The sequence below is a fragment of the Cupressus sempervirens genome, chromosome 11 (genome assembly GCF_028749045.1).
Source record: "Cupressus sempervirens isolate cs-2001-9-10 chromosome 11, ASM2874904v1, whole genome shotgun sequence".
In the NCBI taxonomy this organism is placed as follows: domain Eukaryota; kingdom Viridiplantae; phylum Streptophyta; class Pinopsida; order Cupressales; family Cupressaceae; genus Cupressus; species Cupressus sempervirens.
In genome coordinates this window covers 648,505,400-648,527,454 of record NC_143128.1, presented here as the reverse complement: position 1 = coordinate 648,527,454, position 22,055 = coordinate 648,505,400, and positions in this window count along the sequence as shown.

Sequence of the window (22,055 nt, the reverse complement as noted above, 5' to 3'; positions counted from 1 at the left end):
GATGGCATCGTAAAATGAAAATGGAGTGTGATCTCCAAAAACAAAAAGAGGTTATTGTAGGTCTCTACAACATGGTCCTATATGAATTAAAATCATATCCATACCTCGTATGAGCTTCGAGATATGCCCCGTCAAAGATTGTAGCCCTATGGCATTTAGTAACCCTTAGGGACGTTTCAGTGCGGCATGCTCGAGAATGTTCGAGTGCTAAAGGGGATAGGAAGAGGTTGGAGATAGGGTTTATCCAGCCACCCAGAGCTAACAGAGTAGATAGTTTGATCCCACGATGAAAGGTGAGAGAAATTTGGCAGTTGGTAACTTTGTACTGGCCAACACTACAAGTTTCAGCATCACTCGAGATGGCTTCGTAAAATGAAAATAGAGTGTGATCTCCAAAAAGAGAGAGAGAGGTTATTGTAAGTCTCCACAACATGCTCCTGTAAGAAATAGAATAACATCCATACCTCGCATGAGCTCCAAGATATGCCCCGTCAAATATCGCAGCCCTATGGCATTTAGTGACCCTTAGGGACGTTCCAGTTTGGCATGTACGAGAATGTTCAAGCACTAAAGAGGATAGGGTTTACCTAGCCATCTAGAGCTAATGGAGTAGATAGTTCGATCCCATGACCCTTTTTCCACTAAGTTGCAAATTTGAGCAACTTTGACAACTTTCAACAATGCAACTTTGCACAAAAAGTGCAATTTTTACATTTTTCACTTGATTCCAATTATATGACTTAGAAAAGGTTCGGCAAAAGTAAAATAACTTATTTCTAAATGCTCATCCCTTTACCAATTCCCAAACTCTTGTAAATTTGTTAGCATTTTTGCAATTTTGCTTTGACAACTTTTACAATTTTTGACATCTTAACTCCTAGATGTCTAAAATTTAACCTAATGACCCTAATGACATTTATAACCTTCTAAGAAACATTAAAAAAAAAAAAATTGCCTTAAAAAATCACCTATATTGCTCATTTTTATGCCTAAAAAGTTGTCCATAGGCATATTTGACACAAAACCCCACAAATAAAAATAATGACCAGGGGTGACTTCCAAGCATGGAAAGGGTCTATTTAGGTCCAAACTAATGTGAATCCAACATTAAATTCAAACTATTCAACTTTCATTGGCTAGTTGCTTCACAAACTCAAGACTAGGCTTGTAGCCTTGAACATGGAAAATCGCAAACATCTCCTCAAAAAAAAAAAAAATAATCATGGATTTGGATACCCTTTTGGGTTTTATACAACATACTAAATCCTTGGGATCTCAAGAGAAGTATGCAGCAACTAAGTTTTTAAGGCTCACTTAGGGATGTAGGCAATTAGGCATCCATTAACAAAGGAAGTGCCCTAACCCTTGAGAAAAAATTCAAACCATAAATTGTAACATGAGGGGTATCATGTAAGATGATCACATACTAATTTTCAAGCCTTGAAACCTTCTATGTAGTGAGTTATGGAAGATGTTGCTACGAATTTCTAGCATGCACATGGATCTTACATGCCTAGGGCATCATGTTTTTCTCTCCAACCTCATTCTTTTGACCTAAAACCAAAAGGAACATAAAAACATTTTCCTAACTTGGATTCCACCAAGGGTCATTAATTTCCCATGGTGGAATCTCAAGATATGAGGGAAAATAGATGAAACCCTAGGCAATGGCACAAAATGGGGATAGCAGTTAGTAAAATGGGAATATTTTGAGTTGTAGAGTGAATTAGAACCTCATTCCAAGTGCAACAAAAAGAAGATTCACAAAGCTATCCAACCATACTAGATATCCATACTTATATGTGATCAAATTGACCAATGAGCAGCAAACATTTAATAAAACTTAGAATTTTTGCCTTTTTCTCTATTGTTTCAATTTTGTACGACCTATACGGATTGGTAGTAGTGAAATTTTGGTATGGTTGGTATTACGGATTGTTAGTACTCATACTTCCTCTGTAACCTAGCCTAATTTGGCTAATTAGGTCTATGACTCAAAGTGGGTGTTAGTTGGTGCTGGAATAGAGTCAGAGTTTGATCTTATGGAATCTCTAAGAAATGGTTAAAGGGTGTCTAAAGAGGTGAAAATATAGTGTGGCCCTTTGCTAAGCATCTAGTTGTATGAATTAATGTTGATCCATTAGCATTGTCTTAGAGAGATATGGAATAAGAGGATGGGCCTTATTAGTCATGGATAACTTAAATTTCTTCAAGAGATAGTGACATGTATTCTAGAGATAAGCACATATCATTATGATGCATGTAAAGGATTTTTTTGGGGAAGTTTACAAAAGCATCTTTTCTAATGAGTGACACTAGGTTTGAGGTTGTTCTTGATCTAGTACAAAGGGAATACTAGGGAAGGAATCAAAAGATATTGAAATATTCCTTATAATATATAGTAGAATGGAGTTGTTGAGAGAAAGAATCATTCTATATATAAGGTGGAAAGTGTTATATGCTACATGACTAGGACATGCCTTATTACCTATGGGAAGAGACATGTAGTACAATAGTCTACACATACAAAAAATCTCCACACAAGATGCTAGGGAAGATGACACCAGAGGAAGCTTTCATATGGAAGAAGTTAGATGTTAGTCGCTTCAATATATTTGGAAGTTTGATATATTTTCATATTCCAAGTGATACACATGTACTAAGTAAGATCTTACTATAGATATGGGGTACTTTGTTTGGTATAGTAAAACCTCAAAGGAATATAAGAATTTTCTTCCAAACACTAGAAGAGTTATACTCAGATGTGATGTTAAGCTCATGGAGGAAAAGGCATTTAGAAGGTATAAATATTTTATGTTGGATGATCAAAATGAGTAGCTGATAAAAGCTACAAGGATAAATTGACCAAGTCAAAGGCATCAAATCTTAAGTATAGTTACTAGTACAAAGTAGGATCATGTGGTGAGGATTCACAAAATATGGAAAAGCTGGTGCAACATGAAATGCATCAAGAAGATATAGAGGTTGATATTCCATCCTCTATAGTTGGAAATAGGAACCATGAGTTTACAAAAAGGCATAGGGATACTCAAGAAATTATGGGAGATCCTAGGAAAAGTATGAGATAGTAGAGACAACTAGCCAATTTTATATGCATGATAGAAAGTTAATATTTGATTAGTGTCTTGTTTGATATAGAGTATTCTCACATCTATGGATAAATGATAACCCATGAGGCATGGAAAAAGCTAGAAGCTATTTGTAAAGGTGACAGGTATGTTAAGCAATCTGAGTTGTAGGGTCTTTAAGGGAAGTATGAAGATATAAGGGTGAGTGAAAGTGAACTATTTCACCATTTATGTAGAGAATGAATGATATAGTTTTTTCAATTATAAGTAGAGATGGTACCTTAAGTGATGTAGAGGTCAATGGTCAACCAATGATTTGATGTAGAAACAACTATCCCTTTGCTTTGAAATAATGCCCTTATATCTTCCTTAAGTGTAACTAAAACAATGACCCAACCCACTCAATCTTTTATCAGAGAATAATCATTCAAAAGGCTTAACCCATCAAACTCCACACCTTTGGATCCACAATACTAATTTTCCAATCAAGAATGACAAGATCTAGTAGCTCAATCAATAACACAAATTTTTCAATTGTTGGCCAACACTGGTGCAGGAGCACCAAGGTCACAAGCAGGAGGCAAGATGAACAGTTGGGACATTGATGGATCCTTAGGTAAAAATGGCCTTCTAAGGTCATTAAAACTTGTAATGAATTTAATCATGGACATTTGATATTGTTTTGATCATAGATTGATCATATTGTAATGAAAGCTTTAATGTAAGCCTTAATGGCATTATTGAGCCTACAAGGTACCTAGGGGTCAATAGGAATGGATTTGGATTGATCCTAGGTTAGGGGTGGATAGAAAATACCTATAAAGGTATTGAATAATGTAATAAGGCTATCAAAGCCTCTACAAGATGTAAAAGGCACTAAAAGTGCAATATTTTGTAAAATAAGCCAAAATGGGCTTAATGGTGTCATGTAAGGGGTTCAAAGGGTAGATATGAGTTTTGTTTAATTTTTTGTGTTTATTAAGGTCTCAAATGACCATATTAATGTAATGGGATAGTCATGTAGCAAGGAAGATCAAAAACTTGTCAATTGACAACTAAAAGTGTCAATTTGACAACAAAATAAGGTGATTAATGCACAAAGGTGGTTAGAGGGGTAGTTAGAGAGGTTTCATTTGGTTTTGAGAGTCTAAATGAGTTTAAAACCTCATTCCCACATGTGGGAGACAATTTTGTATGGTCGAAAATGATTGGTAATGTAAGTGTTTTGAAGTTTGAGCAATGAATGCATAGTTTTCCCTGAAATTTTGATCAAAAATCTAAACTTGTAACTGCTATAATTTCATTTTCACAGTACCTTTTGATCTGATTATTTGTGGATGTGATAGGGAAATGTTTTAACTTTCATTTAACATTGGTATGAAGGTTTAATCAATTTTTATTTTTTTTCATATTGATTGTCCTAAAATCTACTGTAGGTGACAGTTTAAGAGGGGTTTGAGAGTCATTTTGTGAATCTAACCCATTCTAATTTATGTGATTATTGGGGCTTGTGGAATGGGTCAAGAATATTTTAAAATATTTTCTTTATTCATTCATGTGTAGGGAAGAACCTAGAGTTGAGTTTTGATGCCCAAGGGTATGGGGTTGAGTGAGAAAGAGTGCATAAAAAGGGGTATGTGACTACTCCAAAGATGGATTTAGTGTTTTCTCCAAAAAAGAGTTGAATTTTATGTTGGAAGTCATCTAATATAACCAAAGTGAAGGTGTTTGAACAATTTTGGGGTTCTAGAGACATTGTGAAGTAAGATTTCTAGAAAGCCCTAGGGTAAAGGGGCTAGAAAGGAGGGTTTTCTAAAAACATTGTAAAGTTGATTGCGAGAAAAAAAAATAGAAGAATCCTTGAATTTTATTCATTTCTTAAGATTTTTTTGGGTCATGGGAGTTCCAAGAGTCAAGGGATTGTGAGTTGCTTTGTAAATGGCCTCAAACTAGGCCTAGTTAGCAGACTGAAATAGCCAGTTTTGAGTGATATTCTACAAAACAAGTGTAGTTGGTTTTGGAGTATATTTTAGAGTAAGAAAAGGGTATTTTAATCACCTAATAGTTTAGGAATTTCTTTGGTAAATTTTGGAGAAAATAGAAAATTAGTGACTGGCAAGGGCTAGCTAGAACAAGCCTAGAAGAGGCAAAATTGAGAAAGTGTAAGAGATGAGTTGTTGAGAGTGTGCAAGGAGTTGGAACATGTTATATGGGATGTGTTGAGATTATCCATGGTGTTGGGGTCATGGTATGAAGCCAAGGACAAGTTTTGGTATGCTGGAGGCACCAGGTTACACTAGGTGCATGGTGAACAATGTGAGTGTTTAGAGGACAAACTGAAGATTTGGGTTATAACCTCTTAAACATGTTTGTAGGAATATTTTACCAAGTTAGAGACCTCCTCTTGAACCCTATTAAATTCTTATTCCTTGGGTAGATTCCAAGAATTCAAGAGAATCCCATAGTTGAGTTGTGGTTCCTAGGGGAATATAGGAGGGCTCTACATCAAACACACACACTTGTTGTATAGTCATGGATATTGTGATCATTCATGAACTTAAAAAACTAACACCATGTTAGAAATAGTGTTGTGAAAAAGGGCTGCAAAATAGAGGAAAATGGCCATCAAATATGCATGATTTAAATAGCTACATTAAATAGCCCTTTACTTCATAAATCACTTCAACTCAATCATTATGTTGTACAGACAACATCATCATATGTCACTTGAACAAACCTATCATGTAAAAAATGAGGGAAAAATCCACAAAATTAAATCTTAAAATGTTACAAACCTTTCATCAGATTGAGACCTATTTTCCTTCTTACTTTTTGATGATTGTGATCCTTTGCAATTCTAGGCATAAGATGATTAACACACAATGGTACTTGAACAAAAAGAACTAATAAATATTTAGGATGTGAATTGATAATACCATTTCACAAATGATTTTGGCATCTCACCCTTTATCACTAATGCTTCAACTTTATTAGCCCTCTTCTTTGGTGACCTACAAATGAAAAATTAGCACAGTAAAATATTTAAGATAAGATTAATCCACTAAAATTAGAGAATGAAAAAAATTGAATTTGGCTTGTGATTAAGAATTATCCATTTGTACAAATCCTTGCTTTCTGAGTTGTATGATAACCCTTACTTGATGAGTATTGAAAACTTCTCCCATTGTATCCTTGCTTTTGCCAGTTTGAAGTTTCTGGTTACATGCACACAATCATGACTTTACATCACAAAGCATTCACATTCTAACAATTTTCATGTTCATTCATTACATTTTGATCTAAACAAAAAATTATAAACTTTCACTTATTCAAATGAATAATCTAAAAATGGGTCCTATTAAAGAATCTAATATAAATTCAAATAGTGTATCTAGATTCTAAACAAATCAAAACATAAAATCTATTATTTAAACTAAATCTCATCACTTACACATCATAACAATACGGTCCACCTTAGTCACGTGGACAGTCTTGGGGAAGAGGTTGCAACATTGTATTTGGATCCAATTGATCACTCTTTCTCTCTCTCCCTCTCTCCCTATTCAATCTAATGAGCCAACTCGATCTGCTCGACATTTTAATCTCTCAAGTATTGCCTCGTGGTCTGACTTGCAAACTTTCCAAAGAATCTTATTATGTGGTTTTCCACCATATTTTATCAAGTGGACATTTGATGCGACAAAAAGGTTTGAATAATGAAGAATCTTCCTCTCTGTTTGCCAATCCTCAAATAACCACAAGTTAGGGTTCTTCATAGAATATCTTCTAAGCCATGTGTTGATTACAACCACTGCACCGACATGGTACTTTAAACCTTCACCATCTATAATTGAGTGATCCAATTTTTGTTTGGCTTGGACACAATGACACAAATAATAATATGTCCCTTCTTCATTGTCTTCAGGTGCAATAACAACAAAAACATGGCCTACAATGACAAATGTACAAAATGTGATCATTAATTCAGAAAATACTTAGGTGAAAGTTATAAAGTTACATATTAAAATTACAAAGATATATAAATATATATATTACTAGGTTGCACTAGATCTGACAAGTAGTTAAAGTCAATAAACGAATCCAACTCTACCATTTTCAATGCTTGTGGGGAATGATAGGTGTCAATTGGATCCAAAACCCGTATATCCCATTTGTCCACCCATTCAATTGACTCACAGTCATCTTAATTTTATTCTACACATGATGGACAATAGCATGCCATTTTTCGTATGTGGATACTCTATGAACCTACATTAGAGCTTCTAAAAGAGTGTAACTCGCTAGATCCTATTAGTGTGCAACAATTCTGATATGGTGCAATGTTAGTATTATCTATCAACAAAAAAAATCTACGAACCGTAGACTCACCTTCCTTACCTAGACCCATTGTAGCATTACACCATGGATGATGGATTTTACATCTATCAATATTGCTCCATCTTTGTACTTTAGTTCTTCATGAGCCAAGGCTCTTTTGATGCATGCACCTCCACCATTGCGCTCTCCCTTACCATGACCAACCTCTGTGAAATTTCACATATACTGAATTCTACACAACCTGTGCATCCTACTCAACCAATAGAACATCTGTGCATTCTTGAATTGAGATGTGCAATTGTCTAACCAAATAATGTGTTGATGATATGTTATGTCCCTATTAGACAAATCTCCATAAAATAGTTGAAAAGAACCATGTACAAACTCCATAGAATGTGATCGTTCATCGCTGATGTAAAAATGGTACTCCCTCAAAATCTTCCTGTCATCCTCTGTACTTGTAGGTGAATGCATGAATGTTATGTGAACAAATATGGAAACCTATTGAGAAGTATAATACTTTTCTTGCACCTCATTTTGTGGTTGTAGTGTGTAGTTCTCTATGAAATCTACAACTAAGACAATGATATCTAGTGGAAACGTATCCTTGCACAACTTGAATTTCAAATCCAACCATCAAGCTCTATGGGTATGCCTTGCATACTTGTAAATAATCTTTTCACGAAAAATCTTCATGAACTCATACACTGGAATCTTTTCAATGACTAAATCACATTTTTTACCATGTTTCCCATCTTTTAGAGCATATGTCACTATCTTAAATTTTTTGTAATCTACTATTTCATTTCCAATTGCATGTGTACTATCCATATGTTCACAAATTGATAAAAGTTGCAAAGAACCACAAAATAAGCACGTACCATCCAAGATGATGTCTTGTAAAATTGTTGGTCATCCCCTATTTCACATAAAATGTTGGATATGAATTCCCTTGAAGATCTTGGTCACTCATTCATGTCACGTTCTTGCAAAACAAACTAAGAATGCAAAAATATGCATATATGCCTAAAAACATCAAAATGGTTAGAAAATTCAATATGTATCCTACAACAACAAGTTGTGCATGTGTGATTTATCTTCACATAAAAAGGTTTACCCATCTCAAAAAAATATTTGACTTATTCGAATTTGAGGATACATACCAATAACTTTTGCAAAAAATTGTGTCTAAGTTGAGTCCAAAAAATGTTTCACATGTGGGTCACAATTTTGTTTACCAATCCTCCTTCTTACAACATCTCTTTGATTAGGGGAAACACATGTGTTATTTTCCCAAAAATCTTCGATCAATAATTTCAAAGCTTCACTAATATCTTTATCCTTTTGCAGTAGTCTACTGCTAAATGTCCATAACTCATTTTTTGTTGGATCTTCCAATCTCTCACACCTTAGCATGGCTCTCCTTAGAGTACCTCTACCAATTTTTAATGTTTTGCTTGTCTTTCTCATGAGTCAAGCTTTCTTCATTTGGCTACTTACTATTGTCAATGTAAGTACTTGTCTTGTGCTATTACCATCTTTGGTGCATGATTTAGAACCCACTTTGTAATTAGCACTCATTAGATTCTTTACAATGTTGTTTCATTTGAATCGTCTATCGTTCTTAGCCCAAGAATCTTCATGATAGGCCTAAATTTAAAATTTCTCATCATTTCAACAAATAATTGGCATTGACATGTAATATTTAATTCTTCAAAAAATAATCTCCACATACGATTAACTTTTCTTTGACAAGTACGCTTGCTAATCTTGTCAGGCATTGATTTTAAAATTTTAGTATCAATATCAATCAAATATTTTGGTCTTCTAAAAAAAATTCTAGGTGTTATAATCTCTTCAATTCCCTCAACATTTTGAACATCAACATAAGGTTGAGTGTATTGTGTTCCTTGAACCAAAAATGATGTACCTTGGCAATAAGATGCAAAAGATGGAATATCACCTACTTGATGTGTTGATGTTGTGCCTTCAACATGATATGATGGAGTGTGTATATCATCAGATCTACAAATTAGTGTCTCTTCAATATGTGAGGATGATATGACTTCAACATCAGAAGATGGTTGTAGCAGACAATATGACTCCAACATTGGAAGATGGTGTAGCTTCACAATTCAATTATTTTCTTGAGCGTAACAGTCTCATTCATTCTCTTTGTCTTTCCAATTCTTCCTCTTTATTTCTTTGTACCGGTGGTTCTTGATCCTCTTTGAAAGTCAATAAGTCATTATTGCTTTGCAATTTTCTTTGTTCACACAGTAATTTCATTTTATCTCTTTTAATTGCCACATCTCTCTCCCTATCTTCATTTGTTTGAGTTTAATTACTTAAATTGTGTAAATTAAAAATTATTCAAACACATATAAAAATTATAATTATTTGAATGAATACACAATATATATATATCAAACAACTTGTCAAATTTCTAACCATTTCGAAATAACATTTCATTCAAACATACAATTTTCAATTAATTCACTATATATTAAACAACATGTCAAATTATAATCAAATTTGTATCTATATATCAAGAAACAATATTTAAAATGGATTGAACTAACCTTTTCTATACAAGGAATATTCAAAAAGTCTTCAAATCGTGTATCCAATGATTGAATTTGGTGTTTGCTAGCTTCAAAAAGTGTTGAAATAGTGTTTGCTATGTTTGAAACCTGTGATTTCTATTGGAATAACAGAGTGCACAACTGACCAAAAGCAAAGAATGGATGAAATGGGCCCCAAAGTTTCTTTTTTGACCATTTTTAAGTGATTTCACATAGTGCGTACGCACTATAGCACGTACGCCCTATAAATCGCATACGCATTATAGTGTGTACGCACTATGTGAAAACACATCACTCTCCATCCTCCCTACTCTCTATCTCTCCCCTCTCTCTCTCTCCCTACTTTCTCTCCCCTCTCCCATCCACTACTCTCTCTCTCTCCCTAATCTCTCTCCCCTCTCCCATCCCCCTACACTCTCTCTCTCCCCTCTCCCATCCCCTACTCTCTCTCTCTCTCTTGCTCTCCCCTCTCCCACTGCCTATTCTCTCTCCCTCTCTCACCCCTCTCTCCTCTCCCATCCCCTACTCTTTAGATCTCTCACACACACTCTCATCTTCCCTCTCCCACTACCTACTATCTCTCTCTCCCATCCCCTACTCTCTCTCACACTCTCTCCCATCCCCTACTCTCTCTTACACACACTCCCATCCCCCCTCTCTCCCTCTCCCACTCCCTATCCCACCACCTAGTCTCTCTCTCCCATCCACTACTCTCTCTCTCTCTCTCTCTCTCTCTCTCTCTCTCTCTCTCAGGCTACTCTCTCTCTCCCCTCTCCCATCCCCTAAACCCTCTCTTTTATAGATACACACTCCCATCCCCCCTCTCTCTCTCCCCTCTCCCATCCCTTACTCTCTAGATCTCTCACACGCACTCCCATCCCTCTCTCTCCTCCCTCTCCCACACCCTCTCCCACTGCCTACTATCTCTCTCTCCCTCTCTACTCTCTCTCTCTCTCCCATACCCTACTCTTACTCTCTCTCTCCCATTCCCAACTCTCTCTCACACTCTCTCCCATCCCCTACTCTCTCTCACACTCTCTCCCATCCTTTCAATCTATCTCTCCCATCCTATACTCTCTCTCTCTCTACCACCCCTACTCTCTCTCACTCTCTCTCCCATCATTTCACTCTATCTCTCCCCATCATGTACTCTCTCTGCCACCCCCCTACTCTTTCACACACACTCTCTCATCCCCTACTCTCTCTCTCTTTCATAGACACACACACACTCCCATCCCCCTCTCTCTCTCTTCTCTCCCATCCCCTACTCTCTCTCACACTCTCTCCCATCCTTTACTCTCACTCTCTCTCCCTCTCCCCACCACCTACTCTGTATCCTCCATCCCCTACTCTCTCTCCCCTCTCCCATCCCCTACTCTCTATCTTTCATAGACACACACACTCTTATCCCCCCACTCTCTTCTCTCCCATCACCTACTCTCTAGATCTGTCACACACACTCCCATCCCCCCTATCTCTCTCCCTCTCCCTCTCCTATCACCTACTATCTCTCTCTCTCACTCTCTCTCTCTCTCTCTCTCTCTCTCTCTCTCTCTCTCTCTCTCCTCTCTCTCTCTCTCTCTCTCTCTCTCTCTCTCTCTCTCTCTCTCTCTCTCTCCCCCATCCCCTACTCTCTCTCACACTTTCCCATCCCCTAATATCACTCTCTCTCTCCCATCCCATACAAAATCTCTCTACCACCACCTACTCTCTCTCACATTCTCACACTCTCTCTCATCCCCTACTCTGTCTCTCTTACACATTCCCCATTCCCCCTCTCTCTCCCTCTCCCACTCCCTCTCCCACTGCCTACTCTCTCTCCCCCATCCCCCTACTCTCTCTCCCCACTCTCCCATCCCCTACTCTCTCTCTCTTTAATAGACACACACACTCCCATCCCCCCTCTCTCTCCTCTCCCATCCCCTACTCTCTAGATTTTTCACACACACTCCTATCCTCCCTCTCTCTCCCTCTCCCACTCCCTCTTGCACTGCCTACTATCTCTCTCTCTCAAGTACTCTCTCTCCCTCTCTACTTTCTCTCTCTCCCATCCCCTACTCTCACTCCCTCTCTTCCATCCCCTACTCTCTCTCACACTCTCTCCCATCCCCTACTCTCTCTCTCTCTCTCTCTCTCTCTCTCTCTCTCTCTCTCTCCTCTCTCACACACACACACTCTCTCTCTCTCTCTCTCTCTCTCTCTCTCTCTCTCTCTCATCTCTCTCTCTCTCTCATCCCCTACTCTATCTCTCTTATACACATTCTCGTTCCCCCTCTCTCTCTCTCGCACTCCCTCTCCCACTGCCTACTCTCTCCCATCCCCTAATCTATCTCTCTTACACACTTCCATTCCCCCTCTCTCTCCCTCCCACTCCCTCTCTCCACCACCTACTATCTCTCTCTCACTCTCTCACTCTCTCTCCTATCCCCTACTCTCACTCTCTCTCTCTGCTACCCCTACTCTCTCTCACACTCACACTCTCTTCCATCCCCTGCTTTCTCTCTTACACACATCCCATCCCCCATCTCTCTCCCACTTCCCATTGCCATTGCCTACTCTCTTTCTCTCCCATTCCCAACTCTCTCTCTATCTCTCTCTCCCCTCTCTCATTCCCTACTCTCTCTCTTTCACACACACACCCATCCCCCCTCTCTCCTCTCCCATCCCCTACTTTGTCTCTCACTTGCTCTCCCTCTCTCACTCCTCTCTCCCACCACCTACTCTCTCTCTCTCTCTCTCTCTCTCTCTCTCCTCTCTCTCTCTCTCTCTTTGCTACCCCCTACTCTCTCACACATTTTCACACTCTCTCATATCCCCTACTCTCTCTCTCTCTCTTTCTCTCTTACGCACATTTTCATCCCCCCTCTCTCCCCCTCTCTCCCACTCCCTCTCCCATTGCCTACTCTCTCTCCCATCCCCCTACTCTCTTTTGAGCTACTCTATCTCCCCCCCTCTCCCATTCCCTACTCTCTCTCTTTCACACACATGCACTCCCATCCTCCTCTCTCTTGCTCTCCCTCTCCCACTCCTTCTCCACCGCCTACTCTCTCTCTCTCCCCCATCCACCTACTCTCAATCTCTCTCTCCCAACCTGTAACTCTCTCTCACACTTCCTCTCTCTCCCCATCTCCTACTTTCAATCTCTCTCCCCCATACTGTACTCTCTCATACTTACTCTCTCTCCCATCCTGTACTCTCTCTGCCACCCCTACTCTCTCACACTTCCTCTCTCTCCCATCCCATACTCTCTCTGGCACCCCTACTCTTTCTCACTTCCTCTCTCCATCTTGTACTCTCCCCCCTCTCCCATCCCCTACTTTCTCTCTATCTCTTTCTCTCACACACACAGACAGACACATAGCCATTCCCCCCTAGCTCTCTCTTGGTCTTGCTTTGTAATTTAGGCCTCAATAGTGTGTGCACCCTATAGCGCACACACACTACTGAGAATTCAAATGGTTCTAATAGCATGTGCATGCAATAGGGCACACATGTTAGTGAAAGCTTTGCATTAAACCAAGCCTAAGCTGTTGTTTTTCCTTGGAGATCAACCCAAAGGTTTGGAGTTTATAAACAAGTTTGAGATGTGTTTTCCAGCAAACATACAAAAAAAGATTGATTTTTCTTGTGTGCTCTCCCTTCAAGATTCATCATCATTGGGCATCAATAAGATCAAGTCACATGGCATTATAGGTCTCTGTGTTAGCTATCTAACCATATAATTTATTTTTAATTTGAACTATTTCAAGCCTTTCATCTATAATTTCTTTTGAATGTATGTTCATTTTTTGTCAAAAACCACTATGTACTAATTGGGCTATAGATTTTAGCTCATTCATCAAATTTTACAACAACTTAGTTTTTTAGAAACTAGACTCCATTCTACACACTTTGAAAAAAAAAGTTTTTATTTTAGATTAGTTTTCAATTATTTCTAGGGGGAGCACATAGATATTTCACATTTTTGGGGATGTGTCTAGTTAAAAAATTCATTAAAAAAAATACACATTATAAAATTACCCAAAAAATCCAAGATAAACTACATAGTGTTAAGTAACTTTTGACCAGAGCGATTAAAGAATTTCAAAAAAAAAGTTAAAATTTTAGGGGAGCCACAGTTTTTACTATGTTATGTTTTTTTGGAATAAATAGTACCACTTTTTGTGGCCCCCTTTTTTGAGGACCTAAAACTAAACCATTTTGAAACAAAACTAATAGTTTAGAAACTAGATTCAAATGACTATGACTTTTATTTTTGTCATATCTTAAAATTTTGAGTGTAACTATCCTCAAATTCTTGTTGAAGTTCAAAAATTGTTGATTTCAAGATAAAGGTGTCCACTTATACCCCCCCTTTTTGGCACCACAACTTGGTGCACTTACCCACAATGGAAATATGTTTCATGAAAACCCCCTCTTCCTGGTCCTTGCCCTCTTCCTCTTACTCTTTGATCCCTATTATTTTGATGAAAAGAACAAATGAAATTATTTCCCCTCTTATTCTGACTACTATTTTCCTCATTATTAGTTTATGATCTTCATTTTATTCTTCATAAGACTACCCGCTAGATCTTGCACCATGACCTCTCCCACCTTGTTTGCTTTCAAACTTATTGCTCAAATTTTCCTCTACCTTTAAGATGAACTAGTATGCCTCTTCAATAATATTAATTCTATTCACTAGATCATTGGCCTTAACCCATTAAGTTAGTTAGCAACTTTCTCCTTGTTATCTTTTGTATGGTCTATTCTAATGAGGACTCAGTAAAACTATTCTATATATTCCTAAACAGGTATTTTCACTTGCTTCAACCCTTGCATCTTCATTACAAGATCAAGCTCATAGTCGACAAGAATAAATTTTCCCCTCAATTTATCCATCATCTGGTAATTTTGTCCTTTCCACTTCTATTTCTAACCAAATGAATCTCTTCTCACTAAATTTTTGCATGACCCTTCAGTTTGGTCATTGTGGATTTGACTCACGCAAGCTCTTAATGTATTCATACTCAAAATATTCTTGTAATTCATTGATCCAATCAATCAGTTCCTCTAGGTTAAGATGTTTTGAAAATGTGGGGACTTCATTCTTGGGTCTTTTCCCAATCTTAAAAAGCCCTAAAAAATCTATCCTCCTTAGGATCCTTGGCCACTTCTTCTCCTTCACATTTAACATGACCTTCATCTTTAAATTTTTCATCACTTCCATCTCTTTCCACAATATTAATTTCTCTATAAATCCCCTCTTTCTATGCTTGCACTTGTCTCTAGAGGGATCTAAAACCCTCTTTTATCACACATCTAGCTCTTATGTTATAATTCCTTTGTGGAGGCATTTTGTTCTTATTACTCACACCCACAACTAGAATACTAGTACAAAAATGCCTCGCATTTTGTGATCTACCTATACACTTAGAAACATTTTCTCTAATACTACTTGACGAAGGGTACTCCCCTTATTAACACCATTACACACAAAAAAATAGAGAATAACAACAAATTACAAGAACAAGAAATTGATTTCTTATTATCTCCACAAAGATAAAATTAAAATATTAAAAAATATACATGCAAAGTGACATGGGTGCTTTCTTTACAATATTTTGTAAGACAAAGCCACCACATACATCCCCAAAACTTTCCTAGAAAACCCTATTAGGCTTCCTCATTTAGATAATTGTTGTTGCCTTAGAAGGTTCTAGAAATATTAACCCTAAACTTTGAGGTTGATAAACCTTAAGATATTACTATTCATATTTTATCACACATGGTCCAAAGAGTCTATTTCCTTGTATTGCATTCCTTTTCACAATTAAAATTGAGGATTCACATATCTTTCCCTTTGGAATTTTCTATTCTAATTTGGATAATAAGGAGGTATCATATTTGTCGATGATCTCTTTCCCTTTATACATATATTTTGATTGTTTTAGTGGCAAAGAGTAGAGCTCTACATCCTATTAAAATATCTCCCATTTTCCTCTAAATATTTTTTATGAACCTGACTTGTGCACCTTTCTTTTTGGAGTTAGATTGTTCATTTTCCTTCTTTTGGTGAACCATTTCCTTCTCTTTGATTTTAGAGTTAGATTTAGCTATATTTTGAGTGTGGTTATATCTCTCTTTTTATGCTCTTTGTTAAATTTGTGTGGTTATATCTCATTAGTGTTTTCTTTAGTGATCTCCCCTTCTATGAGCTTAATTATACTAAGTCCTACCTACATCATTGTCATTAGGAGAAGCCATAGACTCATGGGATCCTTTGATCATGATTTCTCTTGTCTACCTAGGACTCATGATGACACTAATATATTTTTTCTCAAGATCTCAATCTTATAATGGAACATAACTCTTCTCACTCATCCCATGATGAAGATGAAGCCTTAAGAGTTCATCCTTCAAAAGTTGATAAGCTTTCTCATGAATTGGATAAATTGGAAACTTGGTCTATGCAAGAACATCAAAATCCCAATAGTATGTTGCTATTGAGGCTATTCAAAAGCTTTTTAATAATGATGATAATAAAATTTATATATTGTGTGGTATACCTCACGTTATTAATATTCATGTTAATCCTTTGACAAAATGTTCTCAAGAGTTAGGATATCCTCCTTCTTCCACAACTATTGAACCTTCTACTTTGATTTCCACCACCCTTTGTAGCTTTCCTACATATGCTTCAACTCTTATGGTGACTTCTACACAAGTGTCTACTACTTTAAGTGTTGGTCTTCCTAGTGTTTTACTTCTTGTGAGTGTTCCTCCTACTTCCATACCTTCTTCTCTACCTTCATTTAATGTGTTTACTTTTACTTATTCTAATCGTTTACCCACTACTTCTAATCGTCCACTGACATATTTTCATTTTCCTTCTACTTCGTAGAATTTTCCTAACACATATAATATATCTATGCCTACCATCACTTCTTTCAATCCTACCATTAATAGCTCGATTCAAAGTGTCATTACGTTGCAACAACAAGTGCCTCAATTCACTCAATTTAAGTATAACATTTCTACAAGTGATATTTCCAATCCAGTTTCCTTAGATATCCTTTGTGTTTTTATACCACAACATATTGAGGTACCTCGTCTTGAGACTTATAATGGAAAGGGAGATCTCATTATTTATGTTAAAACTGTCCAAACTATATGTAGTGATTTTGCTCACAATTATAGGCTCTTGGATAATCTTTTTAAAGATACTTTTAGGGATAGAGCCTTGCAATGATATTGTTCTTCACCTCCTTATTCTCTTGATTCTTTTCAAACTCTTGCTAATTCTTTCATTCAAAAATTTCAGAATAATATTGGTTTGCAAGTTTCTTTAACTAATTTGATGCCTTTTAAATAAACTATCAAAGAGAAAGTTACTAATTTTATTGGTAGATTTAAAGATTTGTATGCTTATATATCCTATCCTATGCCTGATCATGATATTCAACACATATTTAGTTATAATTTATAGAAAGATAAATTAGAGATAAGATATTCCTTATGGAGTATACCTCCTTTTCTCATCTTTATGTGGTACTTTACCATTACTAGTTACAAGTGATTCAACTCAAGAGCTCTACTCTGATGGCTCATGTTTCTAGTGATAGGAGTGATGCCATTGACAATTCAAACAAGTTTTCTAAACCTAATAAATTTATTAAAATCAAGTCAACCAACACATTTTTGATCAAGTGGCTACTACATCTAAAGGTATGACTATTTTTCCCTCTATGTATCATCCCAATTATAAGTATGCTCAAATATATGAATCCTTATCCAAGGTGATGACTAAATCAGTTCATGTTATAATTCTTAAACATTCTCCTATCCATCCTATTGACACTAGCAAACCAACACCTAAGTCATTTCATTCAACAAAAAAATTGGCAATTTCATTGTCAACCTAGTGTTATGACTAGTATACCCATCCCTATGTTTTGTGAGAAAAAATTTGGGTCCCCTCTTTTCACTTTTTTTGCTTGCCTCACTTAGGGCAAGCTCTTTTGTGTTTGTTTTGGTTTTTGGTGTTCAGGTACTTACATCTTGATCTAGGATGGTGGTCCCTCTTGTGTGGGATAAGAAGGTGAAGCTCCTTGGTCTCGCAAAAAGGGGGTCCATAGTTTATGAGAAAGAAACTTTAAAATATGACAAGAGCTTGTTCCCATGTGTCTTCAATGACAAGACTTAGTTTTTGTGGTCTTGGGTTGGACACAAGGAAAAATTTATTAATGAAGGACAAGTAAAATCAATGGACCCTTTTAATTACCATGATCGATAGGTTATTTAAGATGTTTGAAGGGATTAATTGTCACTTTGTTTGATAATCACAATTGTGCTCTACAAGAAAAAGTCTTCATTTGGGTCGCCACCCTACCTGCAGGTAATCATTCCTCAAGTTTGCAAGTGTCTTTTGAGGTCAGGCTAGTTTTGGTTCATGTTTAGATGAGGGCAGCTCCTAACACTATGACATCTCTATATTTTAGTGTTCTAGGTTGGTGTTTCTCCCTATGCTTCTTTTCATTTGTATTTCATGTTTTCTTTAGTCTTCTACGTGGTTCGTCCTTTTCCCTTTTTGTTCAATTGGTCATTTTTCTTTTTCCATCATTTTTGGCATTGTTTTTTGGTGGTTGTCATTCATTTTTTCTTTAGTCATGTTTGTTTTTGTTATTTCTAATGTTCTTTATCATAGGGAAGATATTTTTTGGCTCCACCCTCTTCATGTACAAAACAAGATAATGTTCCTCCGACATAATGGACTCAATACTCTAAGATTTTGGCCACTACTTGTGTTGGACTAACTACCAATCTTTCCCTTTGGTATTTGTAACATGGCTTAACTGCCTCCTATCTTCTATAATTCTAGTGGTTGTATCGGGCATTAATAGGTTGATATTTTGGTGCAACAACAACTCTAGCTTGTAACAAGTGGTATAAGAGCTTGATCATAGGTTTGAATCTCCTTGGGTAACGCTGAGGGGGAAATTTTTGGACTAACCAATAGCCTTCCCCTTTGGGATTCGAGACATGGCTTAACCACCTCTTGAGTTTTATAAGTCTAGTAGTTGTATCATGCATTAACAGGTTGATCTTTTGGTGCAACGAAAACTCTAGCTTGTAACAAGTTGGTGGTTCAAGCTCATAGTGCAAACTAAATTCTATCATGGGAAGGGTTTGACTCTATTGTTTTCTTTTGGGTTTTTTGCTTTGGCGGTACAAGTTTACTTCTAGTTTTTTTGGGTGTTTACATTGTCGAAGGAGTGGTTTTTTCATTTGGCTACCCTTTGGCATCCTCTTTTGTCCTTGTTTTGTGTGAGGTAGGATGTCATAGGTTGAGTTGGTCTATTTGGCTTGACCAAAGAGTTACACGCATAATTTCATGGGTGTTTGGTTGGTGGCTTTAGCTCTAAAAGATAAAGAGTGTGGGATATTTTTTCACTATTATATGTACATGTACGACTATAGTCTTGTTGGGTTAGTGGTGGCTTTTTGGCACTATGCTGGTGGTTCTGTTCTTGTTCTTGGGTGATTGTAAAGGGTGGTTTTTTCCTTTGATCATCTACCAAGATGCAATATCCATCCTTGGGTTGAGTATCTTGCATCATTAACAAATAATTTGGGTGATATTTCAAATTTAAATGGATGTCACATCCAAAAGTTTGCAACATTTATTGATTTCATGTTTTACGCAACTGAATGTTGAATAATGATCTTGTCATTTGCATAAGGACAACTTAGTGTTATGTGTTATGCTGTTATAATTCTTTTATGGGTGACACAATATTGGTTTCTAATGAAGAATAAATAACTAATATTTTGCTATCTTGAAACTATCCATTTTTGTGCTCACAAGTTCTAATATTGCAGGTTCTCAAGATTTGGGTTTTCATCCCCTACGACTAGTGAGAGATAGTTTTTATGCTTCCAAGGTATGGCTTCTGAATACATTTTTTGTCTTTTACTAGAAGTTATGTTACTTTTTTTATTTTTGGGGGTTTTTTTTTCCTTCCATATGGAATGGTCATCCTCCAAGAGACAAGAGGCCATAAGGTCCCAAAAACCCTAAATCCTAAGTCTCATAAAAATAGAATGTTTTGAAAAAGGGTCATGGTATTAATGCATGTCTAGTCTTCATAAGTACTAATGGGTATTGTATTTGGAGGACCAATGAAATTGTTCGAGTATCATGGTAGGAAAAGAACTAGTGTAAATTCTAGAAGATAGTTGTTGCCTTGTAAAGTAGGCATCTCCAAGAAAAGATGGGAAGATGATTCCCCAAGGGTTTTAGGCCATCTAGGTCCCGAGATCCTAACTATGGAAGGACGAGTTTCTAACATAAGGACTTGAGGTTTCCAAGAAAGGAAATCCTTGGAAGAAATGCCTTAGAAAATGGAAGGGTGCTTGTATGATCAGTACTCGGTGATGACAGGGCCAAAATATAAATATCTTCTAGGTTTGACAAGACTTCCTCTTCCATCTCCAATGCACTACATGTCATGACATGAGACGTTACATCATAAGGAACCTCCTACAATAAATATTTTTAGCATCAAGGGCTCCTCTCAGGTTGATTCAATACATGATCAAAAGGAACTTCACTTGCTTTCAAAAGCACAATAATAATACAAAGTATAGTTTTGGGTTTAAGATTCCTTCTTCCCTATGACCAGGTTAGGTGATCTTGCATTATGTGTTAGTCAACACTCAACATTCCATGCTCAAAAGTCTTAGAACTCAAGTCCTTATAACATGCAAGCAGATGTGTTGGGTTTCTTTTGAACCCTATTGTTCGTCAATGTTGTTGGATGCTAGACTTATTAATGATGTTATGGGTAGTTAATGATGGTAAATAAAAAATTTCTTGTTTTTCAAACTACACATTCCCCATGTACTTGATGCATTTAAGGTTGTTAGAGAAGTCGAGTGCTCTTGTCAATTGATGGGTGCCTCAAGGAGATAACTAGCATAGATTTGAGAGAATAATTGTGTAAAGATCACCATTTAAGGATCATATTTTTCCTGGGTAATCCCCTCTTTCCATTTCCCACTTCCTTTTGTCCTTTTTTCATAGCTTTTGAAGTGTAACTATCCTTTTTTTGCGTATGTTTTGCATAACAATAGCAATAGATTTTGTCAATAAAGGAAGTAGGTTAGTTATTTAGGGTAGAAAGTTAGTGTCCTACCCAAATTATAAATACTCGCCTATAAAGAAGATAAAGGAAAATTGTTCTAGGGTTGGTAAATTTGGCAATTTTATCTTCTATACTATTGTAACACCATTTTCATGAATGCAAGCAACATTATCTTTTCTAGAATATCCATTGTTTCACCTAGTGCATGCTGGTATTTATAAGTTGTGTTTTGAGTAAAAGAATATTGGAGTGCTTTCTATTGGACTCATTTTTCTTTGAAAATACTGAGATCTTTCTATTGGTTTTCTATTATCTTCCTCACCTTGGACAAAACTAAATGATTTTATATGCTTTGGTACCAGTTCATTTGCAACACTTGTATATGTTAGATTGATTGGTCGAGGGTGTATCTAAGTTTTCCTACCATTCAAGCATGTATTGTTGATAATAATAGCACAAAAGTAGACTATAGGTAGATTATATTTCTAACTTTTTAGGCTCTTTTATTTATATTATTTGTTTTCCTTGTATCCCCTAGTTTTTTCCTAAGATATTTAACCAACACTATTCAAGTGATCCATTGCTTTTAACCAAGATGTAGAGAAAAACAACAAAGGTTCATCCCCCCTTATTATAAATTAGTCGCTTCCTCATCCAACATTGCTTATTCTTACATGATCAAGACTTGATCTATAAGGAGATTGGGAGTGGAAAGTTTTTGCTTCCCACTCTTTCAAGCGTTATTGGTCGAACATTCCAGTCTAGTGACAATTTTTACTCTATTGGTAGGATGAAAAAAAATTCCCATCAACATTTGGTCATGGTACATAAAGGTGTTATGCTTTGAATAATGCTATTCAGGACCTTATTGATTCTAATGTTATCTCTATTGATACTCAAGTTAATAGTATGAATAA